Here is a 17,753-nt window from a genome sequence, read left to right as displayed (position 1 = left end):
TTTAACAAAGAACGGAAAAAACTCACAATCCCTCCCAGCTACTGTGGAAATGTGAAAGGTCAGCAGACAATGTGAAGGCCTGTTCCTGTGTGGTGAGCACAAATCCTCGAGGAGAGCCTGGAGAAGGGAAAAAAGGACTATTTTTTCACGGAAGCTGTGCTGCTAGTTGGCAGCCTCCAATGAGCTACTGCTCTCGGGAACACAGTCTTATCAGAGCCCCTACGCCTGCTCCGTGCAAAACTGGGTTGTTAGTGGGAGGAAAAGGATGTTAGTTCAAGACAGAGTAAATTCTTGTAGTTTACATTAGGTTTCCTCAAACATAGAACATATATATTACCATTCATACTTCACATTAAACTACTTCAGAGAGATACATAAAACTGTTATGTTCTTGATTCATGTCCAGTCATTAGCACTAAATGTATATATGATGAGACGACAAATCAACCAAATCTAAGAACATTTTTGGTATTATGCTTGTATTTTTTATGCTTGTAGTGTGCAGTGAACAGAACCCATTGGTGTCTATGAGTTTATTCACATGTGCAGCATATTTTGTTTCCATAAAAAAACACAGCATGTTCTATCTTTCTACATCTTTCCGCACCAAAATTGCCTCCTGAAGTCAAAAGGTGAAGGTAAAGTCCCCTGGTGCAAGCACTGAGTCGTGACCAACTCCTAGGGTGACGTCACATCGTGACATTTTCTTGGCAGACTGTTTTTGCGGGGTGGTTTGCCATTGCCTTCCCCAGTCATCTTTACCCCCAGCAAGCTGGGTACTCATTTTACCAACCTCAGAAGGATGGAAGGCTGAATCAACCTTGATCCGGCTACCGGAGACATGTGGGGCTTGAACCCTGCAAGCTTCAGGTCGTGAGTGAGAACTGCCTTAACACTCTGCACCACACAAGGCTCTCAGTCTGAAGTTAATGGAGCACCTAAATATGCAGCATATACGCTGCGTATTTACACAGATTGCTAGGCAATTTATAAAGAGTATTAGACAGGAAGTAGTAAGTTTGGCATTTTCTATTGCATGAGCACAGTACAGTATTGCAGAACATCACAGTACAGTATTGCAGCATATCAACATGCCAAAAAATGTGGACATGTAGAGATTAATTTCTACCTCCTGAACTTTGGGAACTAAGTTCTGAAGATTACAAAGATAAGTGTCTAAAAGACCGTTTGTGGGAAGAAGCAGCAAGCGAAGTTTTCAAACAGCTGTGGGAGAATGGTACACCAACTCAAAAGTTTAGCTGACTACACTGTATTTTATGTAGTTTTTTTTAAATAGAAGCATTGCACATAGAGATGAGCGAACGTACTCGTCCGAGCTTGATACTCGTTCGAGTATTAGCGTGTTCGAGATGCTCGTTATTCGAAACGAGCACCACGCGATGTTCGAGTTACTTTCACTTTGATCTCTGAGACGTTAGCGCGCTTTTCTGGCCAATAAAAAGACAGGGAAGGCATTACAACTTCCCCCCTGCGACGTTCAAGCCCTATACCACCCCCCTGCAGTGAGTGGCTGGCGAGATCAGGTGTCACCCGAGTATATAAATCGGCCCCTCCCGCGGCTCGCCAAAGATGCATTCTGACATAGTTCAGGGAAAGTGCTGCTGGTGCTGGAGCTGCTATAGGGAGAGCATTAGGAGTTATTTTAGGCTTCAAGAACCCCAGCGGTCCTTCTTAGGGCCACATCTAACCGTGTGCAGTAGTGTGGAGGCTGCTTTTTGCAGTGTTGCACATTTTGTTTTTTTTGTATATCGGCCGTGCAGAGCATTGCGTCCTGCAGTAATTTTACATTGTCCAGGGCCAGTAGTGGTGAGGCAGGGACAGAAGACATATTTAGAGTATATAGGCAGTGGGCCTTTCCAAAAACATTTGGGAAAAAAAATCTATTTGGGCTGCCTGTGACCGTCCTCAGTGTACTGGGTCTCTGCTGGGGGTAGTTGTCCTAATTCATACGCAGCCAGCTAAGTGTTACAGCAGGCTTGCGCAAAATTCTTTCCTGCCTCTGTGTTGCCTGTTACATCACCGCTGTATTCCTGTCCACAGTAAAACAGTCTGCAGTAATTTTACATTGTCCAGGGCCAGTAGTGGTGAGGCAGGGACAGAAGACATATTTAGTGTATATAGGCAGTGGGCCTTTCCAAAAACATTTGGGAAAAAAAATCTATTTGGGCTGCCTGTGACCGTCCTCAGTGTACTGGGTCTCTGCTGGGGGTAGTTGTCCTAATTCATACGCAGCCAGCTAAGTGTTACAGCAGGCTTGCGCAAAATTCTTTCCTGCCTCTGCTGTGCGTTCCGTAAGCGAAGTCAGCCTCCAACCACAGGCCAATAAGCGGCACATTTAATTACAGCGTTCTGTTTCTGCACTACTGGTAATACACCATGCTGAGGGGTAGGGGTAGGCCTAGAGGACGTGGACGCGGCCGAGGACGCGGAGGCCCAAGTCAGGGTGTGGGCACAGGCCGAGCTCCTGATCCAGGTGTATCGCAGCCGACTGCTGCGGGATTAGGAGAGAGGCACGTTTCTGCCGTCCCCACATTCATCTCACAATTAATGGGTCCACGCGGTAGACCTTTATTAGAAAATGAGCAGTGTGAGCAGGTCCTGTCGTGGATGGCAGAAAGTGCATCCAACAATCTATCGACCACCCAGAGTTCTGCGCCGTCCACTGCTGCAACTCTGTATCCTCTGGCTGCTGCTCCTCCTTCCTCCCAGCCTCCTCACTCCATTACAATGACACATTCTGAGGAGCAGGCAGACTCCCAGTAACTGTTCCCGGGCCCCTGCCCAGAATGGCCAGCAATGGTTCCTCTCCCACCGGAGGAGTTTGTCGTGACCGATGCCCAACCTTTGGAAAGTTCCCGGGGTCCGGGGGATGAGGCTGGGGACTTCCGGCAACTGTCTCAAGAGCTTTCAGTGGGTGAGGAGGACGATGACGATGAGACACAGTTGTCTATCACTCAGGTAGTAGTAATTGGAGTAAGTCCGAGGGAGGAGCGCACAGAGGATTCGGAGGAAGAGCAGCAGGACGATGAGGTGACTGACCCCACCTGGTTTGCTACGCCTCCTGAGGACAGGTCTTCAGAGGGGGAGGCAATTGCAGCAGCAGGGCAGGTTGGAAGAGGCAGTGCGGTGGCCAGGGGTAGAGGCAGGGCCAGACCGAATAATCCACCAACTGTTTCCAAAAGCGCCCCCTCGCGCCATGCCACCCTACAGAGGCCGAGGTGCTCAAAGGTCTGGCAGTTTTTCACTGAGAGTGCAGACGACCGACGAACAGTGGTGTGCAATCTTTGTCGCGCCAAGATCAGCCGGAGAGCCACCACCACCAGCCTCACCACCACCAGCATGCGCAGACATATGATGGCCAAGCACCCCACAAGGTGGGACGAAGGCCGTTCACCGCCTCCGGTTTGCACCGCTGCCTCTCCCCCTGTGCCCCAACCTGCCACTGAGATCCAACCCCCCTCTCAGGACACAGGCACTACCGTCTCCTGGCCTGCACCCACACCCTCACCTCCGCTGTGCTCGGCCCGATCCACCAATGTCTCTCAGCGCACCGTCCAGCCGTCGCTAGCGCAAGTGTTGGAGCGCAAACGTTAAACGTGCACATAGCCAAATTTATCAGCCTGGAGATGCTGCCGTATAGGGTTGTGGAAACGGAGGCTTTCAAAGGTATGATGGCGGCGGCGGCCCCGCGCTACTCAGTTCCCAGTCGCCACTACTTTTCCCGATGTGCCGTCCCAGCCCTGCACGACCATGTCTCCCGCAACATTGTACGCGCCCTCACCAACGCGGTTACTGCCAAGGTCCACTTAACAACAGACACATGGACAAGCACAGGTGGGCAGGGCCACTATATCTCCCTGACGGCACATTGGGTGAATTTAGTGGAGGCTGGGACAGAGTCAGAGCCTGGGACCGCTCACATCCTACCCACCCCCAGAATTGCGGGCCCCAGCTCGGTGGTGGTATCTGCAGCGGTGTATGCTTCCTCCACTAAACCACCCTTCTCCTCCTCCTCCTACGCAACCTCTGTCTCGCAATCAAGATGTGTCAGCAGCAGCAGTCGGTGTCGTGCGGCGTGGCAGCACAGCGGTGGGCAAGCGTCAGCAGGCCGTGCTGAAACTACTCAGCTTAGGAGAGAAGAGGCACACGGCCCATGAACTGCTGCAAGGTTTGTCAGAGCAGACCGACCGCTGGCTTGCGCCGCTGAGCCTCCAACCGGGCATGGTCGTGTGTGACAACAGCCATAACCTGGTGGCGGCTCTGCAGCTCGGCAGCCTCACGCACGTGCCATGCCTGGCCCACGTCTTTAATTTGGTGGTTCAGTGCTTTCTAAAAAGCTACCCACGCTTGTCAGACCTGCTCGGAAAGGTGCGCTCGGAAAGGTGCGCCGATGCTGCCACCCTGCGCACCCTGCAACATCGGTTTCATCTGCCAGTGCACCGACTGCTGTGCGACGTGCCCACACGGTGGAACTCTACGCTCCACATGTTGGCCAGGCTCTATGAGCAGCGTAGAGCTATAGTGGAATACCAACTCCAACATGGGTGGCGCAGTGGGAGTCAGCCTCCTCAATTCTTTACAGAAGAGTGGGCCTGGTTGGCAGACATCTGCCAGGTCCTTGGAAACTTTGAGGAGTCTACCCAGATTGTGAGCGGCGATGCTGCAATCATTAGCGTCACCATTCCTCTGCTATGCCTCTTGAGAAGTTCCCTGCAAAGCATAAAGGCAGACGCTTTGCGCTCAGAAACAGAGGCGGGGGAAGACAGTATGTCGCTGGATAGTCAGAGCACCCTCCTGTCTATATCTCAGCACGTTGAGGAGGAGGAGCATGAGGAGGATGAGGAGGAGGGGGAAGAGACAGCTTGGCCCAATGCTGAGGATACCCATGCTGCTTGCCTGTCATCCTTTCAGCGTGTATGGCCTGAGGAGGAGGAGGAGGATCCTGAAAGTGATCTTCCTAGTGCGGACAGCCATGTGTTGCGTACCTGTACCCTGGCACACATGGCTGACTTCATGTTAGGATGCCTTTCTCGTGACCCTCGCGTTACACGCATTCTGGCCACTACGGATTACTAGGTGTACACACTGCTCAACCCGCGGTATAAGGAGAACCTTTCCACTCTCATACCTGAAGAGGAAAGGGGTTCGAGAGTGATGCTATACCACAGGACCCTGACGGACAAGCTGATGGTAAAATTCCCATCCGACAGCGCTAGGGGCCGAAGGCGCAGTTCCGAGGGCCAGGTAGCAGGGGAGGCGCAGAGATCAGGCAGCATGTACAGCACAGGCAGGGGAACACTCTCTAAGGCCTTTGACAGCTTTCTGGCTCCCCAGCAAGACTGTGTCACCACTCCCCAGTCAAGGCTGAGTCGGCGGGAGCACTGTAAAAGGATGGTGAGGGAGTACGTAGCCGATCGCACGACCGTCCTCCGTGACGCCTCTGCCCCCTACAACTACTGGGTGTCGAAGCTGGACACGTGGCCTGAACTCGCGCTGTATGCCCTGGAGGTGCTTGCTTGTCCTGCGGCTAGCGTCTTGTCAGAGAGGGTGTTTAGTGCGGCTGGGGGAATCATCACGGATAAGCGTACCCACCTGTCAACCGACAGTGCCGACAGGCTTACACTCATCAAGATGAACAAAGCCTGGATTTCCCCAGACTTCTCTTCTCCACCAGCGGACAGCAGCAATACCTAAACAATACGTAGGCTGCACCCGCGGATGGAAGCATTGTTCTCTATCACCATCAAAAACGTGGACCTTTTAGCTTCATCAATCTGTGTATAATATTCATCCTCCTCCTCCTGCTCCTCCTCCTGAAACCTGACGTAATCACGCCGAACGGGCAATTTTTCTTCGGCCCACAAGGCTCAGTCATATAATTTTTGTAAACAATTTTTATACGTTTCAATGCTCATTAAAGCGTTGAAACTTGCACCTGAACCAATTTTTATTTTAACTGGGCTGCCTCCAGGCCTAGTTACAAATTAAGCCACATTAACCAAAGCGATTAATGGGTTTCACCTGCCCTCTTGGTTGGGCATGGGCAATTTTTCTGAGGTACATTAGTACTGTTGGTACACCAATTTTTTGGGGCCCTCGCCTACAGTGTAATCCAATTAATTTTTTGCCCACCTGCATTAAAGCTGACGTTACATCAGCTGTGCTGGGCACTGCAATGGGATATATTTATGTACCGCCGGTGGGTTCCAGGGAGCCACCCATGCTGTGGGTCCCCAGGGAGTTGTAACTGCATGTGTCTACTTCTAAAGAACCCCAGTCTGACTGGGGCATGCAGTGTGGGCCGAAACCCACCTGCATTTAACATGACATTACCTCAGCTGTGATGGGCACTGCAATGGGATATATTTATGTACCGCCAGTGGCTTCCTGGCACCCACCCATGCTGTGGGTCCACAGGGAGTTGTAACTGCATGTGTCCACTTCTAAAGAACCCCAGTCTGACAGGGGCATGCAGTTTGGGCCGAAGCCCACCTGCATTTAATCGAACGTTACCTCAGCTGTGATGGGCACTGCAATGGGATACATTTATGTACAGCCGGTGGGTTCCAGGGAGCCACCCATGCTGTGGGTGCACACGGAATTCCCATTGCGGAGTTGTACCTGCCTGTGACTATTTATTAAAAAACGCGGTCTGACTGGGGCATGCAGACACCTTGACAGAAGAATAGTGTGTGGCACATTGGTTCCCCATTGCTGTGCCCACGTGTGCAGCTCCTGATGGCGGTGGCACAGGATTATATTTCTCTTTGCTTCTGTACAGCATTGTGGGCTATCGCCCCGCCCCTTTTAAAGAGGGTCGCTGCCTAGCCGTGCCAACCCTCTGCAGTGTGTGCCTGCGGTTCCTCCTCATGGCAGATGCACTTATAAATAGACATGACGGTGGTGTGGCATGAGTGCAGCTGAAGGCTGCGCAGGGACACTTTGGTGTGCGCTGTGGACACTGGGTCGTGTGGGGGGGGTTGGGCAGCATGTAACCCAGGAGAAGTGGCAGCGGAGTGTCATGCAGGCAGTGATTGTGCTTTGTTGGAGGTAGTGTGGTGCTTAGCTAAGGTATGCATTGCTAATGAGGGCTTTTCAGAAGTAAAAGTTGTTGGGAGGGGGGGGGGGCACTCTTGCCGCTATTGTGGCTTAATAGTGGGACCTGGGAACTTGAGATGCAGCCCAACATGTAGCCTCTTGCCTGCCCTATCCGTTGCTGTGTCGTTCCCATCACTTTCTTGAATTGCCCAGATTTTCACAAATGAAAACCTTAGCGAGCATCGGCGATATACAAAAATGCTCGGGTCACCCATTGACTTCAATGGGGTTCGTTACTCGAAACGAACCCTCGAGCATCGCGATAATTTTGTCCCGAGTAACGAGCACCCGAGCATTTTGGTGCTCGCTCATCTCTAATTGCACATTAATTAACAGTATAGTAGTATCCGTTGTGTAATTTTGTATAGTACGTATTGGTGTGTGCTTTATTTAAGTAAAACTAAGAAAACGTTTGGTACCGTGAGGAAGAGCCCTGCGTAGGTTCCAAAGCTCGAATAACATCATGTATTTTTGTAAGCCATTAAAAAGTATCATATCTACAAGATTACTTGGTTATTATAGATTATATATGTATATGTGACCTAATGTTATTTTACTTAGTTATTCCTTTCTGTCTGGGGACTTATTTTCATCAGATAGTCATGTGATCTCAGTTCTGACTAGCTCACATTGATTTGACCATGGGCGAGTTCCATATTAGCAATTCTTTTCCTCTCCTCCATGCTATGTTACTCATTTCCTGTTATGTAACACACTCTGCATGAGCTAGTGATAAGAGCAGTGCCGCCAGTGACACTGGGGTCTCAGATTGTCTACACAGTCTCCATAGTTTGGCCGAAACACAACCACAGGCAGTACTTCCCCAAGGGCAGCTGCTTCTGAACATCAAGTGGATGAGCAAGGTGCTGCAGTAACAGAAGTAGAACCACAGGTACCCAGAGCCAGCTTAGCAGTATCCTAACATCGCCCCTCAAGAAGAACGACTCTCGGTAGAGCTTTTGGATTAAAATGTCCTGGATTCTTTGAATACCCATTGTACAATACAGCGTACCCCAAGCACACTTAAGAGGACAAACAAAAGTGGGGTCCGTGCTCATAGATCTATCGGGTTTAAAAGAAGGCAATGGCAAATGATCCTGCAAAAATAGTCTGCCAAGAAAACGTCATGGCTCGATGCTTGCATCAGGAAATTTACCTTACCTATCCTCCAATACACTGGGCAAGTAAACTGCTGTAGACGACCAACCGGTCCATTTAAAAACCCTCTTTCACCGCCCACACAACACCCATCCTATGACTAGCACAGATATCTGGGCGTTGACAGTGGGCAGTCTGCTCCATGTTGCGAGCGTTTATTTCTGTGGTCTTGACTCGAGTGCTTGACCTAATATCCCACCTTTTATTTTAGGCTCTTTTTTTGTATAAGGCTGTGTATTTATTTTTTCACTTTGTACAATGTCTGGATCCAAAAATGTAACTGTGGGTTCTTTCCAACACTTGGTAAATTTCAAACCTTTTTGGTGTAAAAACATTTTAACTGAAAAAAAATGTATGTCAGGTAAGTCAAATACTCACTGAATGCTTTCAAACAATTTTAGTTCGCACCTATCTCAAGCTCATATTGGAGAGCTACCCGATACCTTCTGTAATCCCCATTTCAGAGATCTCACTCATGAACCATTGGATGCCCCATTAGAGGGGCAAATTATAATATGTACGGTATCTTAGCAAACATTCCTATTTTATGAAATCTCCATACATTTAGCATATCTCTTTATGATTTGGCATTTTATGGTCTTGTGAGCAGTTTGATTTCAGAGAAAGTATCATAATGGAAATGAGATGTTCCTTTTAATACATTTAAATGAAATTGTCCACTAACTTTCCCCCCCATAAACAAACCCCAGCTATAGGTGGAGACATAACGAGAACTCTAATCATACCTTCTCTTCACAGTGCTGCTAAGATCCTGAAATTACCATTTTTGTGCAATATGCAAATTAACCACAAATAGTCCAATACCTGGAACCAGTCAGACCTCTGTCCCCATCATTCAACCAAATTGTTGCTGCTTGCTTAACCCATTGACCACTGCCCATACACCTTTGGATGGTGGCCATTAAGGGGCTTTATTCTGATGCAATCGCTTTTTAATGGCTTTGTATCAGACGCCTGGCATGCGTTTTCTCTGCCAGAGAAGATGGGTGCTCAGCTGTTGGATAACTGCCTGGAGCTTGCTCAAACATCAGGGACTGGAGCAACCTCTGATCCTTACTGTTTAACCCTTTTCGTGCTGTGGTCAATGCGACTGCGGCATATAAAAGGGTGCGATTACAGGGTTCCAATGGGTTTCTATGACACCTGGAGGCTTAAAGATGGCCTCCGGGTCTGCCACCTATGGTGGACTATGAGACTCAGCTTCTGACTGAGCTTCGTAAGCATTATAATACACAGATATACTAATGTATAGTATTATAAGAATGATAAAGATGGGGATATTCAAGTCCTCGAATGGGGCAAAAATAAAAAGTTTAACAAGTATAAATAAAAATTATAAAAAAAACCTTAAAACAAAAATGTCAAACGCCACCTTATCCTTTATTATGTAAAAATAAATCACAAATCTGGTATAGTTGCATTTGTAATAACCCATAGAAAAGAGTAAAACATTATTTAACCTGCTTGATGCAAAATAATGCAAAAACACAGACGCCACGTTTTTCCATGGCCCCAGTGCCACAATTTTCAAGCGATCTCTGCTCTATGTTTGGCCATTTAGCGCACCTCATCACTCATCCCAATAATGGTGTGTGCTAAAACACGCTGTCGTGTTCATGTGTGAGGGGACCCTAACTGTTAGGTATGACTGTGTTTTCTACATGAGGGCTTCTTCAAAAGAGGAAACGTAAAAAAGTTGTTCACTGCTAGAGAGCACTTTTGGGCATGAACCTGTTAAAAGTCTTTTTTTCCCCATTTAGGCCTCCTGTCCATGAGCGATATGTCACAGCGTTATCCGTGGTGATAATCCGTCCGCGGGTAATGCAATGAACACTTCCCATAGACTTAACTATGGAAAGCGCAGCCCGACATCTACGAATGGAGAATCATAGCGATTCTCCGCTCGCAGAATTCAAATTGCAGCATGCTGCAATTTGCCGCGATTCTCTGCGCTGAGCCTATCTATCAGATAGGCTCATCGTGGAGACCTGTCAGTTCTCTTCCCTGCTCCCCCGTGCAAAGTATCGCTAGCGATATTCCGTCATGGCTGTGGACAGGAAGCCTTAAACATTGTGCTATTGCGCGCAGAAAAAAACAAAACGGGAAGATAGGTCCTGGTGTATCTTTTCTTGCACCTATAAAAACTATGTACAAGAAAGATAGGTCAATGCCTATCTTTTCTCGCATGAAGTAATATCGCGTGAGAATCACGCTAGTGAAAACAAAACCATTGAAATCAATGGCTTTGTCACATTTTGCGAACGTGATTTTCACGCCTGCAGAACATTCAGAAAACATGGCCATCTGCTTAAAGGGGTTGTCCCGCGCTGAAGCGGGTTTTTTTTTTATTCAATAGGCCCCCCGTTCGGCGTGAGACAAACCCAATGCATGGGTTAAAAAAACAAACCGTTTAGTACTTATCCGAATCCCCGCTCTGCGGCGACTTCTTACTTACCTTACCAAGATGGCCACTGGGATCTTCACCCACGATGCACCGCGGGTCTTCTCCCATGGTGCACCATGGGCTCTGTGCGGTCCATTGCCGATTCCAGCCTCCTGATTGGCTGGAATCGGCACACGTGATGGGGCGGAGCTACGAGGACCAGCTCTCCGGCACGAGCGGCCCCATTCACCAGGGAGAAGACCGGACTGCGCAAGCGCGTCTAATCGGGCGATTAGACGCTGAAATTAGACAGCACCATGGAGACGAGGACGCTAGCAACGGAACAGATAAGTGAATAACTTCTGTATGGCTCATAATTAATGCACAATGTATATTACAAAGTGCATTAATATGGCCATACAGAAGTGTATAACCCCACTTGCTTTCGCGGGACAACCCCTTTAAGCCCTGAGTCTGCCTGGAATTTGCAAGCATCAACCTTTTCTGGACTATTTACATGCAGACCCAGGCTGCCCTATCAAATGTATTCAAATGTCTATTTAGTTTACCTGTAGCACAAAGTGGGGACGCCCCTGATGTATATATTAAAAAAAACAACTTAATTGATTGCATGACTACCCTAGTGGAGAAAACCTCTATATTATTGTGCTTTTTTTTATAGTAACAAAACGTATAGCCATATAAACCGCTTCGCAGAAACAAGAGGAGGGAAACTCCATCACAATACAAATAACAGGTTGATGTTTATGTACATGCACTTCCTCCCGCACATGGTTAGTTAGACCTAATGAACATAGCTGCATTAAGGATTCATCTTGGTATAACATCAATGGCAAGTAGAGCATCACAAGGCATAAAGAGGTTTTTATGAAATGCCTACAAATCTGCAATATTGGTCTATAGACACTCTGCGTACCAGCATACAGGGGATGTGCGCTTGGCTATACTATGGTGTTTGTAAAAGTAACCAATCAGAACACAAATAAGCATTCAACACTTAATAATGTTAAAAAAAATTCAAAAAAATCTGATTTTGAAGGACAGTGGTGAAGTAATAAGGGTATGCTTTTGTTCATATAGAGGGCATACAGAGGAATCCGCCAAAAAAAATGTGTCTTGCTCCACTGGGTGTCATATGTACGGTGGTATGGAGCTTGTATGGCAGTACACAGAGGTTTTGTTACTTATGGTAAAGAGCTATAGGGCCTCTGTACAAACATTCATAATGGTCTGGACTGGCCCACAGGGGAACAGGTGAATCCTCCGATGGGCCCTAAGCCTGGGTACACCCCGACAGGATCTGTATGTATTGGCTAAATGGGAGTCTACCAATTCCTGTCCCCTGCATTCCCCATATACTTCAGTGGAAACAGGGCCACACGCAAACACAAGCACCTTTCCCTTGAAGTATATGGAAAATGCAGTGATGAGGAATTTAAGAATGGGAATCAGGTAATATTTACATGTAGCTGTACAAGGAGCCTCCAGAATGAATATTACTGGTGGTCCCAGGCACCCCAATCCAACACTGGGTACGCAGGCCACATGCATATGGCCTACTTCTTAAAAGCATTCTTTGGGGATTATTTCTACACCAGATGGATCTGAACACTTGTCTAATCACTAGGAAACCATTTTGAGAGGGTCACATTACCATCTCAGAAGGTAAAGTACAAAGCAGTGACATTTACTTGACATGTACACAATCCTTATGAAGGTTTCTAGCCTTTGGTTTTGTATTACTAGGGGTTCATCTTCAGGCTTGAAAAAGTTTTTCTTGGTTATTGTTGCTGGTTAAGAGGCCATTAAGCATATTAATGTCTTCTACTGACCCTTCACTCCTTTGATGTTATCTCATTAAATCGCATTAAAAGACACCTGATCTCTGTGTTACCTTCCCGGATTGTTGGTAGTAGGTGCCTTATGCATCAAATCAAATGATCAATGGAGCCACAAAGCCACAAGCAAGGGTGCTTTTACACGTAGTGAGAAATTGTTCACTAGAGCTAACAAATAAATGATGTCACAGTTTGCTCGTTCGCTCGGGCGTTCAGTGTAAACACACAAATAAATATTTCATCATTTTTATACAGGACCGTTCAGTTCTCTGTATAAGTGAATAAGAACGACTGAATGAGCGGTGCTTTAAACTGAAAGATCAGCAATGGAGCCAACGATGATTTTTATACTTTCATGAAATGAATGATCAACGAACAATTCATCATTCATCGTTCAATCATTTGCTCATGTTTACACTGAACGATTCAAAATCAAAGGAACCAGCAATTTCTTTGGTTTGAATCGTTTAGTGTAAAAGCATTTTAAGACAAAGACAAACCTATAAAGCACACAAGTATTAGTCAGCTTAGTCATCGTAATCTACATCTTGGAATCCTATCTCTGTCAATAAATTTCAAAATATTTTCAGAGAAACCTTGTCCTAGGAGGGTTCAAATCCGTACTTTACCACAACTGAACGCTCAAAAAAGTCTTTGACTAGTCAAACACTATAATAAAAATTTTTCGGAATGCTAACTTTAATGAGTAAATATAATATATACTATATAGGGAATATAGTTAAGATGGCTAAAGGGCAAATTAATAACTATGAATGGATCTGTCAAGAGTCAATACGGAGATCTCTCCCATCATCTATTTATACCCAGGACTGTAACAAGGGGGCGCTCTAATAACTATGTATAGCTATATCAGGGAACAATACAAAGATCTCTCCCATCATCTATTACATTCAGGACTGTAACAAGGGGGCGGGCGCTCTAATAACTATCTCTATATACTATTATGTATATATTATGTAGGGTGTTCTCCAGAGGGACTGAAGACGAGACATATTTGCCTCAAAACTTTATGCATTTTGTGCTTGATTTTATCTAATTTCAATAAAGGAACAAACATTTTTCTAAAAAAGGTTGCGCCAATGTATCAGTTTTTGTCCTCTTTCCTTCATTCTATGTATAAATATATCAGAGGACAATACAGAGATCTCTTTCACCATCTATTATACCCAGGACTGTAACAAGGGGGCGTTATAATAACTATGTACAAATATATCATAGGTCAGTACAGACATCTCTTCCAGTATCTATTTATACCCAGGACTGTAACAAGGGGGCGCTCTAATTACTATGTATAGATAAATCAGGGTTCAGTACAGAGATCTCTCCCATGATCTATTTATACCCAGGACTGTAACAAGTGGGCGCTCTAATAACTATGTATAAATATATCAGAGGTAAGTACAGAGATCTCTTCCATCATCTATTCTACCCAGGACTGCAACAAGGGGGCTGGAGTAGGTTGGGTGTAGGTGGAGCCTTGCAGTCTGAGCAGAGCTGAGCTACTGAGCAGACATGTCTGGAGCCCTTTCCCTCTCCCTGGAGAGGTAAGAGGGCCTCCATGAGTGTGCAGTCTAGCACATCTTCCACCGTTCCCTGGATGAGACCAGCGATGAATGATGGTGTGTTACTGGTCTCAGGAGGAGAGAGACTTAGAAGATCCCAGATTTAAAGAAAAAGCAACCAAGAGAGATTCAACAGCATGACGAACCTCTCTGGGAAGGAGTTAGCAATAACCTCGGTGTCTGACAGTGAGGAGGATGAGGCAGGTGTAATGGAATCTCCAAGAGTGATGTCCTCCAGGGTGTCTCCAGATCTATCACTTGGGGAGATTTCCCAGCCCACCCCCCCCCCCTCCCCGGCAGCCCAGCCCAAGGCTGAGTGCTTCTTACTCCTCAGATGAGGAGGAAAGGGAGGGAGAAGGTGGTTATTTAATGGCAGAAATTAAAAAAATGGAATCCTCTACTAATATGTCTAATCTTTCTTTTGGGGACGACCTACCTGAGGAGTGCAAAGAAAGATCAGGAAAATACAAGCAGAAGAAGAACAACAAGAAGAAGCAATTACAGGTCGTATGCACCCATTTTGTACCATTTCCTAGCCCCTCTGGTCAAACAGACTTGGTATCTGAGGTGGTTCTGGGAATGGATCAGAGGGAGAGAATCTTTCCCAGCGGCACCCAGGGGGAGGATGGGAAAGACCCCCCTGCTCAGCCAACCCCGGTACCAGAAATGGTGTTAGATGCTGAGCAGGGAGGGAAAGGTATGACATCCGTTTTTAGTCAGGCACCTGCGGTGGGTGTTGAAACTTCCATGGACTAGTGTCAACAGGGATGCAGGTGGTGGGACGTGGAAGTGTAAAGGAGGTCCAGGGGAAGGGGCTACATGAGGGTGGGTGTAGCATATCTACTGTGGTTGCAGAGGAGGAGGGTGGTAGTAGGAATGCTGGTAGGAGCACTGGGGATGGTAATGGATCCGGAGTCACAGGAGGGGAGGAGAGGATGTCTGGGATGGTAGTGGCAGATGCAGTGGGAAGGGAAACCGTGAGTGATGTAAAAAGTGTGAGTGATTTAAAGAGTGTTTCTTCTGGATTAGGAAAGTCAGGAGGGTGTCCGGCTGTGCAGGCTAGCCCGGCCATTATAATGGTGACCAAGGGATCCATGCAGGGTCCTAGATTGTGGGGGGAGGCTTAAAACCTGGTCACCTCCTCTGCCGAGGTACAAAGGCAGGAGTCTAGGGATGGGAGGGCGATTTGTCCAGAAAGGGATGCTGTGGGGATGATTGCCCACCCATCTGGTGCTATGGTTAGTGGTGCTGCGTCTTCAGATGGTTTTGGTGGAGATGCTGCATTATCTACAGATAATAGGACTGGTGCCCAGGAACAGGCCAGGGCTGATGTTGTAGTGGTGGGGGGTGCGGTGGGGGCTGTGTCTGACCCATCTCCCCTCTCGGTGGTGCCTGGCCCCAAAAGTTATGCTGGAGTGGTTACCGGGGGGGCAGAGAGGCCTTTTTCCCATGGGGCTGGGCAGGGAAATTTACAGCGGCATCTCTTGGAGGCCCTGAGGCAGGGAGAAAAGATGGCCAATATAGAGGGTGAGCAGGTTAACCTCGAGTTCTGGATCCAGCAGCATGGACTTGGGGCTTTCCGAGAGAATAGAGGGAACTGGTTGCTCCCAACAAGCGGGCCACCGGGGCCAGAAGGAATGTAGTCCGTCTTCGGCATATAGGTAGCAGAGATACATGCCCAAAACGGGGGAAGGTGGTTGAGCTCCTGCTGAATATGGGCTTCAGGGCATATGACATCTTTACCCTGATCCATCCATTTGGCACCTCGGAGTTTGATATCAGCTTTGTTCGGTCAGAAGGTCTTGAACTTTTCTGGTCGAATTATGAGCTGGTTCAGACTAGGCCCGACTGGCGGGATTTCGAGGTGATTCCCGTTTCCCGCCAGGACATGGTGAAGTCAGTGACTGTTTTAACCCGTAATGAGTCACTGCCGTTCATTGACATCATGACCTGGATATCTCGTTATGGGGAGGTGCAGGGCAACCCCACAAAGAACCGTGACGAGTACGGCATCTGGTCTGGAGCCTGGACTTTCCTGGTGAAATTGAGGCGGTCCGGAAACTCTGTCACATTCCCTCCTCTGCTTTCTTGGGAAAAGATAGGATCCTGGCCTTTTACCAGGGGCAGCCGAAGGTCTGTCACAAGTGCGGTGACCCCACACATTTCAGTGCGGCATGTACCAAACTGATGTGTACATTGTGTGGGGGAGAGGGTCACTATGCCGCCTCATGTACAGACATTTGCCGCAACCTGTGTGGTGTCCTCGGACACCCCTTCAGTCGCTGTCCTCAGCGTGCCCGTGCTGATGTTGCTCCTGATCCGACTGGGGTACCCTGGGCCTCAGCTGGAGAGGGGGTGGGCGGAAGTAGGGGGTCTGGAGGTCCGGTGATGGAAAAAGGTGGAAGAGTGAGTAAGACCAGACAGCAGATGTCCCAAAAGGAGGCAGGGAAAGGGGGAGAATCCAGTAGGATGACCCTGGTGCCTGTTTCCCAAGGGCAAGTGACTACCTCTGAGGACATAAGGGGCAGCGATTTGGAGGAAGAGGTCAGGAGACTGGCGAGAGAGGAGGAGGAAAGGTCTAGTTCCCTATCAAGTTCCCATCCAGAAGACAGTGTGGATGAGGAGAGTAGGGAATGGCAAAAAGAAAAACGTAAGAAGGGTAAACAGAATAAAAAGAAGAGGAAAAAGAAATCTTCTCCCCCTCCAGGTCAGATGTTAAAGGAGGGCCAAACCAGCTCCCCTCTGGTCATCTTAACAAACCGCTTTCAGACTCTGGAAGGAGGCGACCCTGAATCCTCCTCATTAGAGGAGGAGGGGGAGCCAAGGAATAGAGTAGTGCCAGTGGGGGTCGTCGCTCCCCTCCCCCCTGGGGGGCCACAAGTTCCTCCGGGGGTTAGGGGAGACTCAGTGCCACGGGACAAAGGTGAGGGCTCCTCTCCGAATCTGGAGGGGGGTTCGCAAAAAGAAATAAACAATCATGTAAAAAATATAAATATTGTAGAAATGGACATGTCGGAGTGTTTAAAAAGGGGTGGTAGGGATTCTGGTGGGGAATCGGGTAATGTAAAGAAGAGAGCTGTCCAACTCGATCACCCTTGATGGCGGCCCTCACCCCATTGACGTTGGCTACCATTAATGTCGCTAGCATTAAGTCTGATATGGCTCGCTTTATGGCCTTTGATTTTTTCAGCCGGAATGAAGCTGATATTTTGTTTTTGCAAGAGACCAGGCTAACAGATCTGGCCAGTATCCATAAAGCAAAGAGGGAGTGGACGCATGGGCCCTCCTATTGGTCTCTTGTGGCCGAGCCATATAGCGGGGTGGCGGTTCTTTTTAAAACCGCAGCGGTTGAATGCAGACGGGTAATCGAGGTGGAAATGGGGAGGTGCTTGGTCTTGGACGTCCTTACGAGAGGTCAAGAGCTTCGGCTCATAAATATTTATGGTCCTTAGAGCAAGAATGAGAGGAAGGATCTCTTCATAAGGATCAAGCCCTTTCTTTTTACGAGCCGACTGGTGATCTTTGGCAGAGACTTCAATAATGTCTCGAGGCTCTGTGATAGGGGAGGTGCCAGAGACAAGTTGGCTTACGACAGCGTCGCTTTGAATAATATAGTGAGTGAGGCTCGCC

This window comes from Eleutherodactylus coqui, chromosome 4 (genome assembly GCF_035609145.1).
Source record: "Eleutherodactylus coqui strain aEleCoq1 chromosome 4, aEleCoq1.hap1, whole genome shotgun sequence".
In the NCBI taxonomy this organism is placed as follows: Eukaryota; Metazoa; Chordata; class Amphibia; order Anura; family Eleutherodactylidae; genus Eleutherodactylus; species Eleutherodactylus coqui.
The sequence above is the reverse complement of the archived record's forward strand: the minus strand, read 5'-3'. Positions refer to the sequence as shown.